This window comes from Camellia sinensis, unplaced genomic scaffold (genome assembly GCF_055761805.1).
Source record: "Camellia sinensis isolate YWXY unplaced genomic scaffold, ASM5576180v1 Unanchor1, whole genome shotgun sequence".
Lineage (NCBI taxonomy): Eukaryota > Viridiplantae > Streptophyta > Magnoliopsida > Ericales > Theaceae > Camellia > Camellia sinensis.
Genome location: NW_028128987.1, coordinates 2,667,434 through 2,688,241, shown reverse-complemented (window position 1 = coordinate 2,688,241; position 20,808 = coordinate 2,667,434). Strand labels below are relative to the sequence as shown.

General features: G+C 36.1%; 1 long non-coding RNA gene across 2 annotated transcripts; it reads left to right on the top strand.

Moving 5' to 3' along the window:
• The first annotated feature begins 10,484 nt into the window (after window positions 1-10,484).
• LOC145814360 (uncharacterized) lies at window positions 10,485-15,373 on the top strand. 2 transcript variants are annotated; one of them, XR_014357656.1, is made up of 4 exons: window positions 10,485-11,273; window positions 12,631-12,717; window positions 14,177-14,268; window positions 15,041-15,373. It is a non-coding gene; the product is annotated as an uncharacterized LOC145814360 (long non-coding RNA). The 2 variants fall into 2 exon arrangements; XR_014357657.1 differs by having other exon boundaries at window positions 10,707-11,273; window positions 14,530-15,373.
• The last annotated feature ends 5,435 nt before the right edge of the window (window positions 15,374-20,808 follow it).

Below are 20,808 nucleotides of genomic sequence, written 5' to 3'. Positions count from 1 at the left end.
GAGGTTAGGACTAAGGCATTTCATGATAAACACATTTCTCATAAGTCCTTTGAGCCTCACCAAAAAGTGTGGCTATTCAATGCCAAATTGCGGTTGTTCCTGGGTAAACTTCGGTCTCGGTGGGATGGCCTATATGAGGTTATCGAATTCTTTTTGCATGGGACGGTTGAGATTAAAAATCCACAAGATGGTACGACCTTCAAGGTCAATGGCCAAAGATTGAAACATTATGTGGATGGTATTGAGATAGGGGAGATGATTCAGGCTATCCACTTGACGGACCCAATATATCTTCCATCGTAATTGTTTTGAGTCTAGGAGACTTTAAATCCTCTAAAAGTGTATTTCCTTTGGTGTAAGTCGTGCCCGAATGGCATCTGACGGCGCACAAGCGGCCAATCCCAACATTGGGCGCACGAGCAGAGGCTAAGGCTGCACCAGCGGCCCAAGCCCAAAAGCATTCTGCTTGAGCGCCACTAGAGCGGCCTAATTCTGCTGTTAGAGCGGCCCAATATTCACTGCACGTGCGGCCCAAATGGGTGCACAAGCGGTCCATCTAAAAAAAAAAAGCGCATGAGCGGAGGCCCAAACCACACGAACAGCCTAGGCCGCAAACCATTCTGCTTCACAACAGCTAGAGTGGCCCAATTTCGCCGCTAGTGTGGCTTATAATTCACCGTACATACAGCCCACATGGACGGAAAAAAAAATCGTGCAGATTTATTTATTTATTTACTTATTTTATATTTCTTCAAAAAAAATTTGTGCATTTTTTATTTATTTATTTATTTTTATTTACTTATTTTATTTCTCAAAATAAATAAATAAATAAATTCTTTAAACCAAACCCTAGCCCTCTTTTGACTATCTCTTCTTAGCACACACTCTCTTTGCCTCTCTGTGTGTGTGTGTGTGTGTGTAACTCACAAACCCATCCAACCCCACTATCACCAACCCTTGTTTTTCAACCTTCACCCAACCTTTTCTCACCACCACCTTCCCACCGAAGCATCATCATCTTCTCCGACCGGCAACCTTCTGGCGGCCATTTTTTTAGCTGATCTTACATTTTCTCTTCTTTCTTTTTTTTCTTCCTTTTTTTTCAAGGTAATCACCCTGTCTTTGTTTAGATTTCTTAGTTTTCACTTGTAATATTAGTACATTGGTAGTTTAATAGTAGTTTTGAGCATTGATCGTCATCATCATCCTTACATATGAATAAAATAAAATAAAATTCGGCTGGAAACCAGAAATCAACCGCCGCACGTGCGACCCACCCTAAAAAAAATAAAATTATGGGCATCAAAGAAACCGACCATCGCACGTGCAGCCATCTTCGGCGTACGTGCGGCCCAAAATAATAATAATAATAATATAGTTTCTGGTTGTTTATTTTTGTTTAATGTAGTTGTTTAGTTAGTGATTCTTTTTCCTTTTTTTTTCTAACTTTAATTTAATTGATAGTTTAATTGGTTAGTGGTTTAGTTTTTATTTTAGTTTTTATTTTATGTATTTTTCTTTTCTTTTATTTTCTTTTCCTCTACTAACTTATTTATTTATTCCTTGTATTTCATATTTTTGTTTGTCAATATTTTTCAGGCTAACTTTGTCTAAGTTAATTTAAGGTAGTATTAAAAAAAAAATTAAAAAAAAAACAAAAAGAAAAACAGAAATCCGGTGGTGTGATGACAAGGAGGATTTGAGTGATTCTTGCATGCATGCGATAGTTGATAAGTGTTGATATAATAGTTCCACGTTTTTTTGTTGTTTTGGTTGTATTGCTTTGTGCGTGTATGGCTACATCGTCTCGCCGAGCACCTAAATGGCCTTGCAACGCCAACATAACAGCTAGGGATGTGCCAACCGACATCTGGGCTAACAAACAAATTGCCTTAGACACACCCTTTGACGTGGCCTTCTTCTGACGACACCAACCCACTACGTGGAATATGCAACAACTTGAAGATCGGGGTCTACTGGGCATCTACAACGTCACTGAACTAGCCTATCCTCGCATCGTGCGAATATTTTATCAGAACATATATATCAATGACGAGCCCCTGGGAGCCCTTCTTTCCAATGTTAATGGGGTGGAGTTAGTGATCTCACCAGCTTCTATTGCTGAGGTTCTAAACTGCTCCATGGACACTATCAATGCAGAGTAGTACCTGGTGTTCACTCGAGAACTCACAGTCCCAGCATTAGTGACCAAATTCTATGAGGGGCGACAAGATGATGACAACCGCACCAACATTCACTGGGCTAACTTACCACGCCGCATTCTCTTCCTTGATATAGTTCTCAAAGAGAATGTCATGCCTTTAGGCCACAAAGAAGAGTGGCAAGGGACTTCCTCCACGCCTCGCATCGATTTGATTTCAGATTTTGGGTTGACATCCCTTCATTGATCTTCAACCAAATGGCCCGTATACTGAACGAAGTCAAATTGCGTGACACCCGAGGCAGTTCTATATGGGCCCTCCCCTTCGCCAACCTCATTATAGCATTCATTAAAGACCAAGGGACTTATGCACTCGATCCCAATGAGGTTTAGCTTCCACTGCCAACGCTATACGCTAAAACCTAATAGCGCCAAACCACTGCTTGCCTGCCGCGCCACTAGTCCTTCCTGATGCCCTGGCCAATCCTAATGATGTTTCGGCAGAGCCCGCTGCTGCGCCAACGCCACTGCCACTTCATATAACGTGCGCGTAATATCAGGCTGCTTTGGATAATCAAGCCGCCATTCATCAATCTGTGGTTGATCTATAGACAGACTATCAGGCATATCGAGATTACTTGTAGATGGCATTTGACCAAGTTAATGCCCGTCAGCTCGAGTATTAGTAGTTAGTTGCATCTTTGCAAATTGACTTCTACGCATACCGGGAGTTAAGCCAACAATGTTTTAATCAACTTGGAGCTAGGGTTCATGATAAGGCGTTCGAGACTCAGACATTGATGCATGCCTTATTTGAGCAGCACTTTCCACCACCACTTAATTAGAAATGGCAACGGGTCGGGCCGGGGCCGGGGATCAAACTTTCTGCCCCCGATCCCCGATGGTAGAAATTTCCCCATCCCAGGCCGCGATCCCCGATGGGGAGCCTATTATTGCTTCCGCCCCCGCCCTCTAACGGAGATCGGGTTTCCTGACCTCAAAAATTCCCGTAAAAAAAAAAAACCAGCAATACAGAAGTCAGTGTATAACTTATAGATCAAATACAACATCAAATACAAAAACAAAAAAAAAATCATCAACAGGTCAATATAGCAGCATAGGGAAAGGCGTCGGAGTCGTCAACAGATCAACACAGATCAACCCTAAGCCGGAGGAGGATCGAGGCTATAGCATTACAAATCAACACAAATAATATTTTGGGGTCCGATCCACCGTCGTAGACCCTAGATCAACGGATCGAAGTCTGTGTATAACTTACAGATCAACACAGATCGGAGGCAACAGAGGAGGATCCAGGCTACACTGCCTCCGATCCACTGCCGTACCACGGCGATGATGGCAGATTCACTGCTTACAAGGTCACGGATGGGTGAAGTGGACTACGGGGAGGAGGAGAAGAGGCGACGAAGGACGGTGGTGAAGGCGAGGAGGGGAGGATGCGACGGAGGCTTAGACTTTCGCTTCTTTCTCATTTCTCAGTCACAGAGAGTAGAGGGAGGGAGAAGAATGAGACAGAAAGAGAGAGTGAAAGAGAGAGAGAGAGAGAGAGAGTTGTTGAGATAAATAATAAACCAACCATTAATTTTTAAACATATATATATATATATATACACGGGGACTGATCGGGGCGTGATTGTGGTGGGGCCAGGGCCGAGGCATCTATCACCGTCCCTGGCCCGAAAATCATCAGGGATCTATTTTTTACTACCAGCCCCGGCCCTATGGAGAGTAATTTTCAGGGAAAACCCAATTTATCGGGACGGGGCAGTCCGAGTCCCCATCGGGCCGGGTTCAAATTACCATCCTTACACTGGATCCAAAATTTGTGATATACGGTTTATTTTCTTTGTTTTATTTCTTTATTTATTTTGTTTTTTTTATTGTATTTTTCTTTTCCTTTTATACTGTATAGTAAAAAAAAAAAAAAATTTGTGTGTGTGTGTGTGTGTTTGGTTCGTCCCTACCTCGCTGGATGTGCGCCTAGGCCGTATGGTAAGATCCTCTCTCCCTCATTTTACTATCTACTTTAAAGTTGTTTACATTGAGAACAATGTTGTATTCTAGTTGGGGGGTGAGGGTATTTATACGTACAATTCATATTTATATTTGTTGCACTTGATTGCACCACTTCATTTGATGTTAGTTTTTTGCCAATATGGTGTTGCTATAAGCATATGTTAATTGGAGAACATAGTAGACTTGTATGAAAAGGGTTTGTTGGGTAAATACTCGCATGTGATGTATGCACTAGGAGAGTTGTTTGTGTTTGTGCTATTAGTACACTTGTCGTGAGTATGCCTTGATTCACATAAACACACTATCATAGCAGTGACCTCTCTATTCTAATCCTTGGTGTACATCATTGATAATTTCTAGTGTTGTAGAAAAGAATAAATGAGTAGCCTTGATTCTCACAAAAGAAAAAAAAAAAAAAAAAACTAACAAACAAACAAACTTAACTTGTTCAGGTTCATAGCCTCTTTAAGTTGAGTTATTAAGCCCGTAGAGGTGTCTCTACACCTAGTGCCCTAAAACCGTCTGGTTTGGGAGTCATTGGCCCAATACTTGCTACATGGGTTAATTAGAAAGCTTAAGTGACCTAGACATTGCATAGTTAAGGGAAAATAAAGACTTGTTCAGATCCGTAGCCTTTTCAGCTCGAGTTATTAAGCCCGTAGAGGTGTCCTCACACCTAGTGCCCTAAAACCGTCTGGTTTGGGAGTCATTGCTAATGCTTGCTACATGGGTTGATTAGAAAGCTTAATAGATTAGGACATTGCACAGTTTAAAAATAAAAAATAAAGAGAAGAATTTGAGAATCCTGGTTGCAAAAGTTTAGTTTTTCTGTATATGTTATGTATTATTATGAGTCACACTGGGCTACTATAGTGGATAGTTAACTAGTTATGGGGACTGCCTTTACACTAAGGGCACCTATGTCTTCAATGACTCATCAGGTCTTAATATCACACTATAGTTGGCATATAAGTTAATTGATAGTTGGAGTAGTGTGATTATTTATTGTTGTTGGACAGATGTGAATATGTTAATTTTGTGGGTATCATTTCTGGAAACCTTCACAAGGCTATACTCGTCCACTTAGGGTAATTTTGTGGTTTAAAGGCTTGTTGCATATGCTAAATACAATTGTGATCCCTATAAAAGTGGCTTAGAATATTTTATTTTTCTTATTTCCATTGTTTTGCTTGAGAACTAGCAAAATGTAAGTTGGGGGATGTGATGTAGCTCGAAAGGTACCACATTGAGGCTACTTAAGTTATATTTATAGTCTTTAAATTTTGTTTATTTGGTAGAGATGATGTGTTTTGTGCACTTGTACAGATTTGGCAGGCAACACGCAAATTCAAGGAAAAAGTGACGCAAAAGTAGATTCTCCGTGCGAGTAGTGAAAATTCCCGGCCTACCACCTCACCACACGTGCGGCCAGGCTCCACCGCACGTGTGGCCCACCACCTCTCGAGAGGCCCACATGGCCACTCGAATGGCCTACCTAGGGTTGCGTGCTTGAAAATTAAAATCTGTTTGGTGGCTTTTAGGGTTCAAAAATATTTCAAGGAAAAGAAGAGGCTAGGGTTTGAAGAGAGGGGATTCTCAAGCTTCAAGGATAATTTCATAGAGGCTTCTTCTTCTTTTACTTCTTCCCACTCCTCTATAAGTGGCTAGGCTCCTATTTCTAGGGTTTTGATGAAACTCAAGCCAAGTAAATAGGTTTTGTTTTTGGTTTTCTTTTATGAAATGGTTTGAACAGTTTCCATTATTTCTTCAAGTATTCTTCTTTCTGTGATTATTGAATGCTTCCCATGCAATGGTTTTTAGTGCTTTCATGTTCAAGGTATGAGACGAGCCATACTACGAGGGACGAGTTGTATTGCTACCCTAGTTTAGAGCGAATGACTCGTACTACTTGAGATGGTTCGTGTCTATAAATTGAATGTGTTAATTTTATTGATCAATACTTTGGACTTGTGGTTTCGAAGTATTATTTGGTTTGAATCGTAACATAATTGATTTTCAAATTGAAACCGTGTTTATGTAACTAGTGGTGAATTCATTACCCTAGGTTTTTTCCAAAAGCAGTAATTTTATCTTTATTTATAATTGCTAGTTTATTGGCTTTGTTTAATTTAATTATCATGAGGTTATAAACAATCATCTCTTTTATCAAAATTAATTTAGGAGTTTAACAATTATATTAGTTTAATTTCCCGTTTTTCTCTGTGTATCGATACCTGGACTTACCACTATTCTAAAGAATTTGATATAGTGTAGTTTTTATTTTTGGTGTATAAAACAACCCATCAGGGATTGTTAGTGTGAGGATTGTTAGTGAAGAGACTAAGAAAAATTGTGTTTGTTTGATAACCACTAGATTAGCAATAATTAGCGTTTGTTTTGTCATTTTATGACGAGATTAACTACATGAGAATCTATAAATACCCTTAGCATTTTGATATATTTTAATATTTAAAAAATATGTTATAAATATATATATATATTGCTATATATTATTTTTTGTTGATATAATTTTGTTCGTATAAATGTATTATTATACTATTATATTTTAACATTAAATTGAGGGACAAAATAGTCATTTTATCTCTATTACCATAGAATTAGATTTTAATATTATCTCCCAATAGGATTAATAATCCCCTCACTAGGGGGTACTTATTTCTAATCCCATGGGATTGTTAGTCCTACGCTATGAAGGTGCTTTCCTATTTGCATCGAACAGGTTGGAGCGATGACATGGATCTAACATGCAATGGGTGACGCGAAATACAGTCAATTCCGCGTGGCAGGGACGTGGCGTCCGTTAGCGATGAGTCAACCAACCGATCGAACGGTTGTGTGTCCAATCTAGAGCGGTTTGATCATAGCTGTTGATTGGAGTGCACGCGATCGTATAGATGAGATGACACCTGATCATGATCAGGTATGATCAGTTATGGTATCTTTTCGGTGTGAGAATGATCTGCACCATAGATCGTTGATCCAACGGTCAAATCTGATCAGATGCGATCAAGGGACATGACCATTCGATCAGATACATCAAAGCCTATAAATAGGCTGCGAAATCAGCCATTTCAATCCATTCAAAAATCTAGCAAGCATTCCTGCAATTCTCTCTCTCTTTTTCTCTCTCTCTCTCTCGATTTAGAGTTTTTGATCAAGAGTTTCTTAAGCAAGTTTTTGCTTTTCTTACTAGTAATAAAAATTTTGCAGACTTGATTATCAGTGTCTTGGTTTTCTTGATTGTATCAAGAGTATTCTGATCTATTGTCTGTAGACACCCAATTTGGACCACCCTTAAGACTTGAGCGTCTTATGTTTAACACTCGATGATGAAATGTTATGTTGTACAATCGTTCCATTTCTTCAGCAAAAGGCTTCGGTTTTTGAGTGTCAGAACCTAAACCTTTCACCTCCTTTGAACCAAAACCTAATTTTTTTTCTAGAGCTTGACCACTCAAAGACCTGCTGGCCAATAAGTGGCCGACAGGCCGTTTTTGGTTGGCCGGCCGTCCCCCTTCATGACCGGTCGACCATGTTTCCCGACAAGCAGCTATTTTAAGACAGCCAGTTGTCCCCATGTGCATGTCTTACACTAGTTGTCTCGTTATAAATGTTTCTGACGTGAGAACCTATTTTTCTATAAATACATGACCACCTTTCACAGTTAGAAGTTAGAAAATTTTGTCAAGTGCTTTTAGTTTGCTCAACACACTACCTCTCTCTCTTGTAACATACATACACTATACATACACTTCCTAAGCCTAAACTTGAGGCCTTTTGCTGATATTCTTGAATTCAAATTTTAGCTCTTGAGAGTGTTCAACTTGTAGTTTGTGAACGAATTTGCATCCTCTCTTTTAAATAGATATACTTTAAGCTTTTATACCATCTTTTCTATATCTTTTCTTTGCTTTTTCATATTGTTTTTCAGAGTTTTTTTTTTTAAGCTAAAAAATGTGATATTAAGTCACAAAAAAGAAGAGGGGTTAGCCACCCTTCCTTAAGCTTGTTGATTGTTTGAAACCCCTTGGCTTTAGCCCATTTTTGCTAATTTTTTCCACCACAAAAACTCAATTTTCAGCACTATTTTTGTGTTATTTCAATGCTGTTTTGTGTGTTAAATCATGCTTTAAATACTATAGATGTGTTGTTGTAATTCCTCTTGGATATCTTTCAATCCATTTGAGTTGATAGTCTTTTCTTGCACTTTTTTATAGCTTTCATACATGTTCATATCATTGTAATAATCTCTTCAATCTCCCTCAATTCTTTGTTTATTTTGATAAAGAGTTGAATCAAACAAAAGATTGATGCTCAAGGCATAAGAAAGAGACTTCCTATGCTTAATGGTTTAATCTTTTCGGAGATTCATTACCAATGCATTACATCTCTCTTATGCTAAGCACAATCTCTTGTTTGATACGTCTCTTTATCGCTTTATCGCTTTTGGACTTAGTGGACGTAATCTACACTTTTGGAAGAAAAAGAAGAAAAGATAAGAATTGGAAATGTAATGTGAAAAAAGGCTAATAAAATTAGAGTAAAAAAGGTAATAAAATTGAGTTGGGTTCAATCGGACGTTATATTGAACCTATTGCGTCTTGACTCATTGCATACTCTTAGTGATGTTTAATGATTCGTGAAGCAATGTCCATCCCTTTTCTTGAGGTAACTCCATGATAGGGAGGAGGTGTTGTTGGTCTTTCATTTCCTTTTATTGAGCTTTTGTCCTGTCGGTTTACAAATCATCACGCAACAAATTTTTGGCAATTAATGATTTGTGAATTGAATCTACTGCTCACTTGATCATCTTCATGATAGAGAAGGGCAGAGAAGATAAAAATCTCCTGGAAACACTTTTGTTTTTACCCTGTTTCATCTCTGTTGCAGCAAGGTAATCCCCAAAAAACAGTGGCCGGCCGGCCACTATTCTATATGGCCGACCACTTTTCAAGGCTAGCTACCCATTTTTGTACAGGCCGTGGCACTTTTGTAGAAGAATAGAGCAGAACCTAAGGCCAAAACTGAATAATTTTCTGACTGCCCACAGAGCATATTCTGGCAACAAACAGAAAGGTTTCTGAGAGGATGTTCTCCGTCGTGCGCATGTGGCTCCTCGCCTCCCGTTCGATTAAATTAGCGCTTTAATATTAGTATGGTGTAATTAATTAGTTGGCTTCATTTGAATTTGTAATAGCTAGTTGATTTTGTTAATTTATTTGGTATTGTAATAATTAGTTTAAATTAGGACATTCATTCGGATCCTTTTGTGCGAGGGAAAATTTGTAACACATGTAATATTTTGTATGTCTTCTAACCCCCATTCTTTCTCCCTTTTTATTTACTTGCTTACTATGGTTGCATTTAGTATCATATTTTTGGTTTCATACATTACCATGACTTGCACCCATTTTTTGCTTACATTAGGATTTGGCTCATCATACTTGATAAACATCGATTATTTTTTGCTTGAATACATGCGCTACCATATGCCTTGAATTGATCCATATGTCATGTTAAGAAGCCGAATTCGATAGTTGCATTTTGTATGTGTTGCATTAATCACTTGCATATTAGAGCATGTATTTCTCTAATTATTTCCTTTCCTTTGGCTTGTCTTGATTGAGTACTAGGTGAACATTTCTTTCTTTAGCATATTACATGTGTGTTCGTGTTGCCATATCAAGTATACTACTATGAGGCTAAGTGCTTATTCGATATACACTACAACAAAACTGAGTTTTTACGACTCCACATTAACGACATACAGCAAATGCAAGCCGTGGTTTCTCACTTTTATGACTTACTTTTTTTGCATGTCGTAAATAATTTCCCTACCACGACGTGTCTATTACGTAGGCTGTAAATACTAATAATGAAGATTTTTTTACGGCTTACAATGTTACCCATAAATAATAAAACTTTCTATGATGTGCATATGGCATGCTGTTAATATATTAACTATACACGACGCACGTATACCAGCTGTTAAAAATATTGAACATTTCACGGCGCACAAAAAGTCAACCGTTAAGAATTGCACTTTCCACAACGCACGAAGGCCAGTCGTTTAAAATATTACACTTTTTACGACTTGCAATTGCTATCGTGAAAGGTACTACTGGAAAAAAAAATAGCGCCAAAATAAAAATTTTGAGCGCCAAACACCAAAATAAATTCAAAAAAAAAAATTCAAAAAAAAAATCCAACGCCCTCTTCAGCTCCAAACCAAAAGCCCCAACTCCTCGTATCACAGATTCATATAAGATTTTTTGCCCCAAACCAAAATCAGGGTATATTTGGTTTGCATTTGAGAGATAAATTTTAAAAAAAAATTTTAAAAATTTGTTTAGTTTAAATTTTTCTTAAAAAATTTTTAAAATTATTTTCTCTCTTTTACACATCAATCAATCATTTTTTTAATTTATTCCACACTCCCAAAAAAACATCCCTCTCAAAACATACAACTAAACAAACTAAAAAAAATTTCTAAACTTCCTTACAAATTTTTTTTCAAAAACAACTCCCAAAAACAAACCCACCAAGCCCCTAATCTCTCAAGAGTAGCCTCTCTCTTCTGGATCGTTCTTTGATCTCTCCTCTCTCTCTGGCGATCGGTGAGGCCGGTGGTCAAACTTGAGGCAAAACCTCCAGCTACGACACAGTTGTCGTCACTCTTTCACTCTCTTGTACTCGTTCTTTCCTTTCTTCTTCGTCAACACCTCTGGACTGGTTGCGGCTCCACACCGTTGAGGTCAGTCAAATCAAAGACTCACCTGTGGAAGATTCTGAAGTTAAGCAATAGACTCACATGTTCGGTTCGGTGAGTTTTTTTTATCATCATCATGTATGTATCCATATAAGCAGAACCCAAAAAGCAATCGAAAATTCTCTCTCTATTTTCTTCAATTGAGAGAAGCTCTGGAATTGTATTGGGTTTGTGTCCATGGACGATAATGTGGTGCAGCGGGTATTCCAAGAAGGGGGTCGAGATTTCTACCAACAACCCTCTAGTTCTTCATCTTCAATCATCCAATCCCTACCTCTTTATGTGGTATGCAAAAATAAAAAAAATTCTTTCTTTTAATCATTCTTGTACCTGTTATGCATCTGGGTTTCTTCAAGTTTTTGTAGATGTTTGATTCACTTTTTGTTTTCACTTGAAATCTGAATTTGTTCATCTGGGTTTGCTTGCATATGTACATATTAGTTGGAGAATACCCATTTGAGAATTTCTAAGAATTAGATGTAGATTCTTTATATGTTGGTGGTATTTTGGTTCCAATGGTAGGAAATTAAATATGAGACTACTTTGAGAAATCGGTGTAAAATTGTTTAATTATAATTGGGTTATGTTGAACCCAATTTCATGATAATTGACACGCATCTCAGGATTATTAGAATTTAGGATCTCTTAAAAGTGAAGCAATTTTTTGAGATATACTGAAAGTATGTCTCTGATTTTGCTGTTCTTTTATTGATTTTTAATTGCATTGAAGAATTCAAAATACCCATTTGAGAATTTCTGAGAATTAGGTGTGGATTTTCTTTGTATTGGTGGTATGTTGGTTTGAATGTAGGAAAAATTAAACGTGAGGCATTTTTGAGAAATTGCTGTAGAATTGTTTGCCAATTAATTAATTTTTTTTTTATTTGGTTATGTTGAACCCAATTTCTTGATATTTAAGACCCATCTCAGGATTATTGACTTCAATCTCATCTATGCATTTCCATTTACTGTCTAAACGACGTTATTAGAATTTGTTATGGTGCTAAGACCAAGCAAGCCCATTATTTACCTTGGCTTCTACTGCTGTTTTGCTTGGAATGTTGGCTTTTATATACTTTACTTCTTTCATATTCCTTTTTTTTTTTTTTCAAGGATAAAAAATGGTTTGGGATATAGATAATACACTTTCTAGAGTTCATTGTGATCGATTTTCCCCTCATTTATGAGAATATTTAGAGTTATTCTCTTGGGCTTGTCTAATATAAGGATTATGTTCTCACACTCCAACCTTATTTTTGTTGCATTGTTTCTATATATATATATATATATTGGTTTACTGTTAACTTATCCCTCTTGCTGTATCATTTCTCCAAGGCTTTGATTTTACACCTGTTGCAGCATACTTCATTATTCATTTTCGTGGTCACGAATGAGAAAATTGCCTTGCTGATTTATAACAAACTGTGTTATGCCGCTCTGATCTTGTTTGGTTGTGCACAAAATTATGATTCTTGTTCTTTTGTGGTATGATAGGAAGTGGGGCTATGAAAGCACACTACCATTCACGAAGTATTAGTGCGGATTTTTGTTGGTTTTAGTTCTTTTAGATTAGCTGAATATTCATAGAAAATGCAATAATATATTTTTTAACTTTTCGTATTTTTTGGTGTGCCTCATGCAGCTATCCCTTTGTCTATTGATCACAAAACTGATAGATCTGATAAACGCCAAAGAATTGAACAAGCTGGGGGTTTCATCATTTGGGCAGGTAAATCATGTCTTTCATTTCCAACTCTGTCTACGTGTATCTGTTTATGGTGTGTAGTTGTGCCAAAAGCTGTTAGCGCTGAAGTAGTTTCTTTGCTTTGTTATTTGTGTTGTTTGAGTAATTCTGACATGAGTATAGTTTTTAACTTAATGAAATTCATGATATATCTTGTTTTAGTTTCATTCCCAATTTCCAAACTTCCAGAGTGATAAAATTTAAAAGTTGAACTTATGAACCTCGTGCATATAGAATTGAAGTTTGGTTTTACTTTCCTTGAGCAAGTTGACTCAATTTTTATGCTATTGTAAACTTTATCTATCTTGAAGGCTAAAATCCTTGCTCAAAGACTTCAGCTTGAATATCATGGAGTTCTTCAAAATTTTATTATTACCCAATAATTCTAAGATTATATTGATACTGTATATGAAATGGTCCCTTTAAGTCTTCAAAATGTTTTTTCATTGGCCCTCTATTTCAAGAGCATTTTTACAATGTAGATGGGATGATCCCTTAAGTTTTTGAAAAATTCTTTTAGTACTCTATTTCAAATGTAATTTTACAATGCATAGGGAATGATCCTCAATTATTTCACATATTATTTAATATCATCGATTGTGTTGATTTGATTTATAATATGTAAATGTCATTTGTTATTTTTTCAATTATAAAAATAACAAAAGTAGATTTTTTATAGAGGTGTGAAAACCTTACCATTCTTTCAATAACCGATCTGTACTGGCGAGGCCTCTTGTGAAATACATAATTAGGATGGGATGGGATACAAAGGGGTTAACTGCAACCTATCCCCATTCTGAATTATATAATCAATTCCTCCCCCATAGCCATACTTACTCTGCTTTTATGTGCCGCAAACCCAGCCATAATCCATTTTGGAGTCTAATTGTTATATCTAATTTTGGTGTGTGGTGTAAGTTTGTTTATCTATGTGATGGGAAGTTTAGCAGTAACTATGCTACTGTTGACTGTTTGAAATTCATTTGTCAGCACCACATGATTAGTGTATTTTTATGTACTGATATTGATTACTTGTAATTTAACCATGCTAATTTGAAGTGGAGTTTATATAGATCATGTTAATTTTACTTGTGATTTAATTATACAGGTTGCAAAATGAGTCTTAGAAATAATACGTCGTCGTGGTCACAAAACTAACTTCTCTGATGGCTTTTATAATGTGTGGATTTTTGGTATGCACATTCTTTGCTGCTGTGGTGACTTTGAGATTCTGCTACATTAGACTTTCATGGTATTGTTGTCTTGATGAGGGGATGATTTCTAGAGTTTGATACATTGCTGAAAATATAAATTCTCTATTATTAGATTGCATAAAAATTATAGATGCATTGTATGTCACTGATTATTCCTTGGTTAATTGGTGTTAGCATAGCTTAGTGTCTTCTAGATATGAATTACTCACATTGTTGCTGAACTTCCTTAGGAACATGGCGGGTTGGTGGTGTTCTTGCGGTTTCTCGTGCATTTGGAGATAAACTACTTAAGCCATATGTTGTAGCTGAACCTGAAATTCAGGTAATGCATCAAAATGCTTCTTGAACTTAAAAACATATGTTGTTGGGCATGTGCAAAGACAAACTGAAACATGCATCAGGAAATTCAATTAATTAGTTTTTTTTTTTTAAAATTAAAAAAAAAGACTTAAAATAATGTGTGTTAAGGTAAGTAATGATGTTTGGCTTGATGTGAAAGATATTCTATTTCTTCGGATCAGTTGACCTCCAGGAGCATTATCTGATTTCCTACTTAATTGAGTTACTACTAAATACTAATCAGGTAAGTTGGAAGTTTTGCCAGTATGAGAGAACAAATTTTAAGGAAATGGGGTGTATTTGAACTTGTATCTTCTTACCCTTTCGGCTGCAAGTGTTGCCTTTCTAATTGCCAGATATTTTGCCTGTGATCGTATTCTTAAATTGGTGGAAGAAAACAAGAAATTTCTTGCGATTGACAAGGCAATTGGAGAAAATGGTTTTAGAGTTGTTACGCTTCTCCGTTTGAGCCCTTTGCTTCCTTTCTCACTTGGAAATTATTTATATGGACTTACATCAGTGCAGTTTGTTCCATATGTGTTGGGAAGGTTTGCTTCTTGTATATATTTATGGGAAAGAGCAAAAAAAAAAAATTGTTCGGATCAAATCTTCAAATTTGTATGGAGGCAACCACGATGATCTTCAAATTTGTTGATGTATTAAAATTTCTCGATCATTTCTTAATACTTCAAGAAATATTTTTGTCCCTGAGTCATTGGTTTTTGTACTTATATGAAGTTTCCTTTGTCATGCAGACAAGAAATGCAACAAGGTTAGTTGCTCCAGCTATTGCTGTGGATTTAGGTGCCTTAACATATACATTGGGCACCTTTGTCCCTGTGATAGGAGCAAGTGGATTTGCTACAGCTGCAGGTGCAACTGCTCTAGGAACTGTTGTCAGTAGTTTTAGATAATCTCTTTATAGTTATCGATATGTTTAGAAAGTTATATATGCATAGTTCTGGGTGGTTTAAACTTTTTGTACAGTTTAGAACTTAAGGATATAGTTTTTGAATGTTTAGAATGTATAGACAATTGTTGAATATTTATAATTTATGGATATAGTTTCTTTTTGATGTTTCAAACAATATTTTGGTGGTTGATTGATATTTTGTGATGCTTGTTTGTAATATTTGTTAGATTGTACAAAATTGGTCAAATAAAACCTATTGAATTTAAAAATAAAAAAACTACATATTCTACGGCAGACATAATAAGTCGTCGTATTACATATTTTACGGCGCGCAATCAGCGTCGTTATCTGCCTTACCAATTAACAGCGTGCAAAAGTAGTCGTAGAAAAAATAACGACGCACAAAATGTACCGTTAAATAGTTTTTAACGATGTACTATAGCATGTCGTAGAAAAAGTAACGACGACGTACAAAATTTGTCGTAGAATAATTTTTAACAGCATACGAAGCATGTTGTTGAAAGTGAATTATTTTTCATAACTGGTCATAATATGATGCGCGTTGCACGTCATAAAAGAGTTTTTACGGTGTACATTGCGCGTCGTAAAAACCCTTTTCTGTTGTAGTGATATCTCTATGAATGTCGGTGAATGAAGGCTATTTCGCTTAAGTTGGGATGATTTTCATTAAATATACATATGAGCTCACTTTTTCGAGTAGCATATATTCAAAATTCTTTTCAAACAGACATGAAATCAGAGTATTCCAAAGTAAGTGACGTAGTTTATACTTGTGTGCCTCACATAGTAAGTTAGCATAATAATCAGAACATGAGCATATACTGTACATTAAAATCACATCATGATTAGTAGAGGTCAATTTTTGATCGGGTGAGTGGCATACTCAATTTATGACCTTCCTCTCTCATACCTAAGTTCCCGAGTCGAGACACTTTGGTTATGACGGACAAGTGGTCTTTGACACGAGTCACGGGTTTCCTAAATTTTCTAAAAAAATATTTAGGTGGCGACTCTCAAATCTGACAATGTAGTCCGTTTTTGGCATTTCTAATTATAAATAGATTTTTCAAAGATTTGCTGATTTTGGACTCTCATTTGTGTTTTTCTGTTTCACATTGCACTTGTGAAACCAGATTAAGAATCACGGGAATTTGAACTATAGGGCTAGCGTATCCGAGAAGACTAAACCCCTCCGAAGAGCATGAAAAACCAGCTACAGTTTCTGGCGACTCTACTGGGGATTTAGAGAACTTGACTTGGACCTCATGATGTGAAATTTTATCTACACATATATATTATTTGCATTGCATTTGCATTTGCATTTGCATTGATACTCTTAAGTCACTATGTTTTCCATCTGTTATTCCTAGATGGCTTGCCAGAGGCTTGCTTAAAAAGCTTGCCAAAAGGCTGGTCAGTCATGGGCTCTGCCATATTGGAAACACAACCCTTGCATCTGAATTACTATTGTACCGCTTAATCCTTCTTTTACTTCTCAGTGTTAGGCGTGAGAGGTATATTAGGCAACCTTGTTGAGGTACCTCTTTTGACCAATCGGACTAGTTGCACAGAGTAAAGCCATGGTGATTGTTCCAACATAGAATAGGATGCTCACCCATATGCAGGATATTGTGAAACTACTTGCTTGGAGTAGGGAAACCCTAGATCATGTCGTATCTAAGACAGGGTAACCCTACCCCCCTCATAGGGGTGTTTTGGCTTTCTTTATCTGCTATGTGCTTTACAGTGAAACTGTACAGGGGTTCTTCATATCAATGGTACAGTTGGTGTCAGTTTGTGGGGTAGAATTCAATGGGGAGTACTGTAGACACCCCATTTTCTGTTGATTACTCGATGATGACAATCAGAATGTGTTCCCCAGTAGTCCTCAACAAAAAAATGGAATTTGAGTTTTAATCCCAATCTTCACACATTTTTGGCTAAACTATTTTAGACCATAAAACCTTTTTTTTCAAAATATTTTTCTAAATGTTTCTACGAAGTTCTGAGGCTCCCATTTCAATTAAAATATTGCACTTTTTAGTAAACTGAGTAAGGACAAAGTGGAAATAAATGAAAGGGAGATGAACTTTTGAAAAAATATTTAAAAAACATCTTGTTTATAGGTTTGGATAGGTTTGGATTTGAAGGAAACAAGAAGGGATGAAAGAAAACTGGTTTAGGAAAAGAATGAGCATCAAATCATTAAGAAGGAAATGAACAGTCTTTACTAAATTCGGCATATCTCTTTGTACACTTGGAATTTAGATGTGAGGCTATCACCATTGAAAATTAGACTTTTGGGGCTTCAATTTAGAGCCAAGAACCACCTAAAACTAAGTCCGGATAAGAGAGATATACCCATTTGAAATTGGGCTTAAGAACAGATTTTGTTGACTAGCCCGAGGAAAATGAACAGTCTTCACTAAATTAAGCATTTCTCTTTATACAGTTGGACTTTAGATATGAGGCCACCACCATTGGAAAGTCTGGCTTCAATTTAGACACAAGAACCACCTAAAAGCAAGTCCGGATAAGGGAGATATGCCCATTTGAAGTTGGGCTTAAGAGTAAATTTTGTTGACCTAGCCCGAGAGAAATGAACAGCCTTCACTAAATTAGGCATATCTCTTTGTACACTTGGAATTTAGATGTTAGGCCACCACCATTGGAAAGTAGACTTCTGGGGCTTCAATTTAGACTTGAGGACCACCTAAAACCAAGTCCATATAAGGGAGATATTCCTATTTGAAGTTGGGCTTAATAGTAGATTTCGTTGACTCGGCCCGAAATAGCAGCAGGCCCCTTTTTTTTTGGTTTCGGCTCAGTAGAGACACCCCATTGAGCCATTTTTTGATCCATTCAAGTGTACCCATTCATCCTCCATTATCCCCACTCACCCCCCATTGTCAAAAAGAAGTTTTGTTTGCATCCATAAAAGAGTATCCCATGCAACCACCTTGAAAATTTGCCCTCTTATCACATTCTTGTCTCCCTTCTTCTTTTTGACCTTCACTCTCCCTCATTGCCTATATAGAATGATCATATTGTAAGAGAGAGAGAGAGAGAGAGGACCACGAAATTGAAGAGAAAAGAGTGAAAAAAGGTGAAAAAAGAGAGAAAAATTATTTTTGAGCCAAAAATACTCCTATCTTCCATACACACGCCATACCTTCCATACAATCTAAAATTCCATCTTTCCTACACCCAAAACTCCAAAAATTCTGAAATAGCTAAATTTCAGTAGTGATTGATCAAAGGAAAGAGTGAGTGTTCTTGAAAAAAGAAGAAGAAGAAGAAGAAGAAGAAGAGAGAGTTAGTCACTTTTCCACCACACATACTCACAGTTTTATTCTAGTTTCAAATTGAGGATTGAGAACACCCTTCCTAAACTTAAGGGTGATCAAGAGGAAGTTTGGAAATCAAGAAGTTCAAACTTTCTTTGGAAGGTGAATTTTAGTCTTTCATTTTCTTATATTTTCTATCTCATATTTATTTTCTTGCTTCTTATTTAAGAGTGTTTTTTTATAATTCAAGTGGTTTGTTTATCTCATATTTATTTTCTTACTTTATATTTCATAATATGTTGTTGTAAACTAAGTGAATTGTTTAGCTCATAATTATTTATTTATTTATTTTTTGTTCGCTTGCTTTAATCTCATATTAGTTTTGTTGTAATCTTGCATATTCTACCTCGTATTTGTTTTTTTATTTTATTTTAGATTCATGTTAGTTTTGTTGTAATCTTACATGTTCTATCTTATATTTATTTGCTTGTTTTAGTTTCATAGTAATTATGTTGTAATATTGCATTTCTTAACTTATATTTTTCTTGTATTAGTCTCATATTAGTTTTGTTGTAATTTTGCATGTTCTACCTCATATTTGACCTTTTTTTTTTTTTCTTTTTTAGGTTCATATTAGTTTTGTTGTAATCTTACATGTTCTATCTTATATTTGTTTTCTTATTTTAGTTTCATAGTAATTATGTTGTAATCTTGCATTTCCTAACTTATATTTTTCTTGTATTAGTCTCATATTAGTTTTATTGTAATCTTTCATATTCTACCTTATATTTGTTTTCTTATTTTAGGTTCATGTTAGTTTTGTTGTAAGTTTGCACTTATTTTATTTTATTTTATATTTGTTTTCTTATTTTTAATCTAACCGGTAGTGGTTAGTTGAGCCACCTACATATTTCTTATTTGTTCCATTTCTTAGTTTCGCAATAAGACAGGTTTTGCCAGACCTAGTAGGCCGGCCGGCCTATTTGGCACGCCGGTTAGCTTCTTTTAGACAAGACGACGTTGTCTTCCGATGTTAACCAACTTCCAGTGGTTTTCAAGGCATATGAAACTTTTTTTTTCTTTTGTTTATTTTATTTTGAGTGTATTGTGAGATTTTTATTTTGTTGTAATATTTCCTCACCCCCCCTCTAATATGGTTTGTAATAATTTATTCAAAGTATTATAATAATTTTCCACCCCACTTCTTTCTATCCCGTTATTTTACTTGCATTCCTTATTTGTTAATATGTATCATGTTTATTTTATTTTTTGTTGTTATATCCATGCTTTGTATCTATGTTTCATACATCTTGATTCGGCTAAGTTTGCATTTGTGAATTTAATCAATTCCTATATGATTATGTGATACCTCATGTTCTTGAGATGATTCACATGTCATATCTTAGAAGCCGAATCTTTAGTTGTATCTCATGAGTGAATTGTATTAGGATTTTGTATATAAGATCATGCATGTTTTACTAACTTTGTTTTGTATCTGTTCGAGGAACGTCGGTAAATATGTAAGTTTTTTATGTTTTAGCATCTCGTTTGTGTGTGTTTTTCTTATTATGTTTAAATATCCTACCATATAGCTACTTGCTTACTTGATATAATTGTATGAATGCCAGTGGATGGAGGTTATGCCACTTAATTTGGAATAGTGTTGATTTTCATGTTTGTAAACTCAATTTATTTAGGTTGTACATCTCCGAAACTCTTTCAAAACTACATGAAATCAAATTATCCCAAAATAAATGACATAGTCTATACTTATATGCTTCACATAGTAATTTTTAGGATTTATTAAATAATCAAAACGTGAACATATAAAATAAATAAAATTCATATAATGGCTTAGTAAAGGCCGGTCTTTTGATCGGGTGAGTGAGGGTGTTCAATTAATGGCCTTCCCCTCTCATACCTAAGGTTCCGAACTGAGACAACTTTGGTTATGACGAACAATGGCCTTGGCACGAGTCATGGGTTTCCTAATTTCCCAAGAACATTAGGTGGCAACTCTGAGATCTGATGACGCAGTCCATTTCTGGCAAAAGGTTTTGCAATAAAATGGATTTTCTAAAAGTTGCCAAATCTGGACTCTCATCTATGTTTTACATTGCACTTGTGAGACTAGATCAAAGAGATCTCGGGAGTCTGGACTGTTTAACGCACGTGGGTACTCCTCGAGCATGTTACAAGTACAGTCCTACAACTTTGATCATATCTGTTCTGATGGAATTTTAGTTGAGGTGTTGTCCGATTTCTAATTGTTGATTTTTCTTTATTTCTTTTGCTAGGTAGT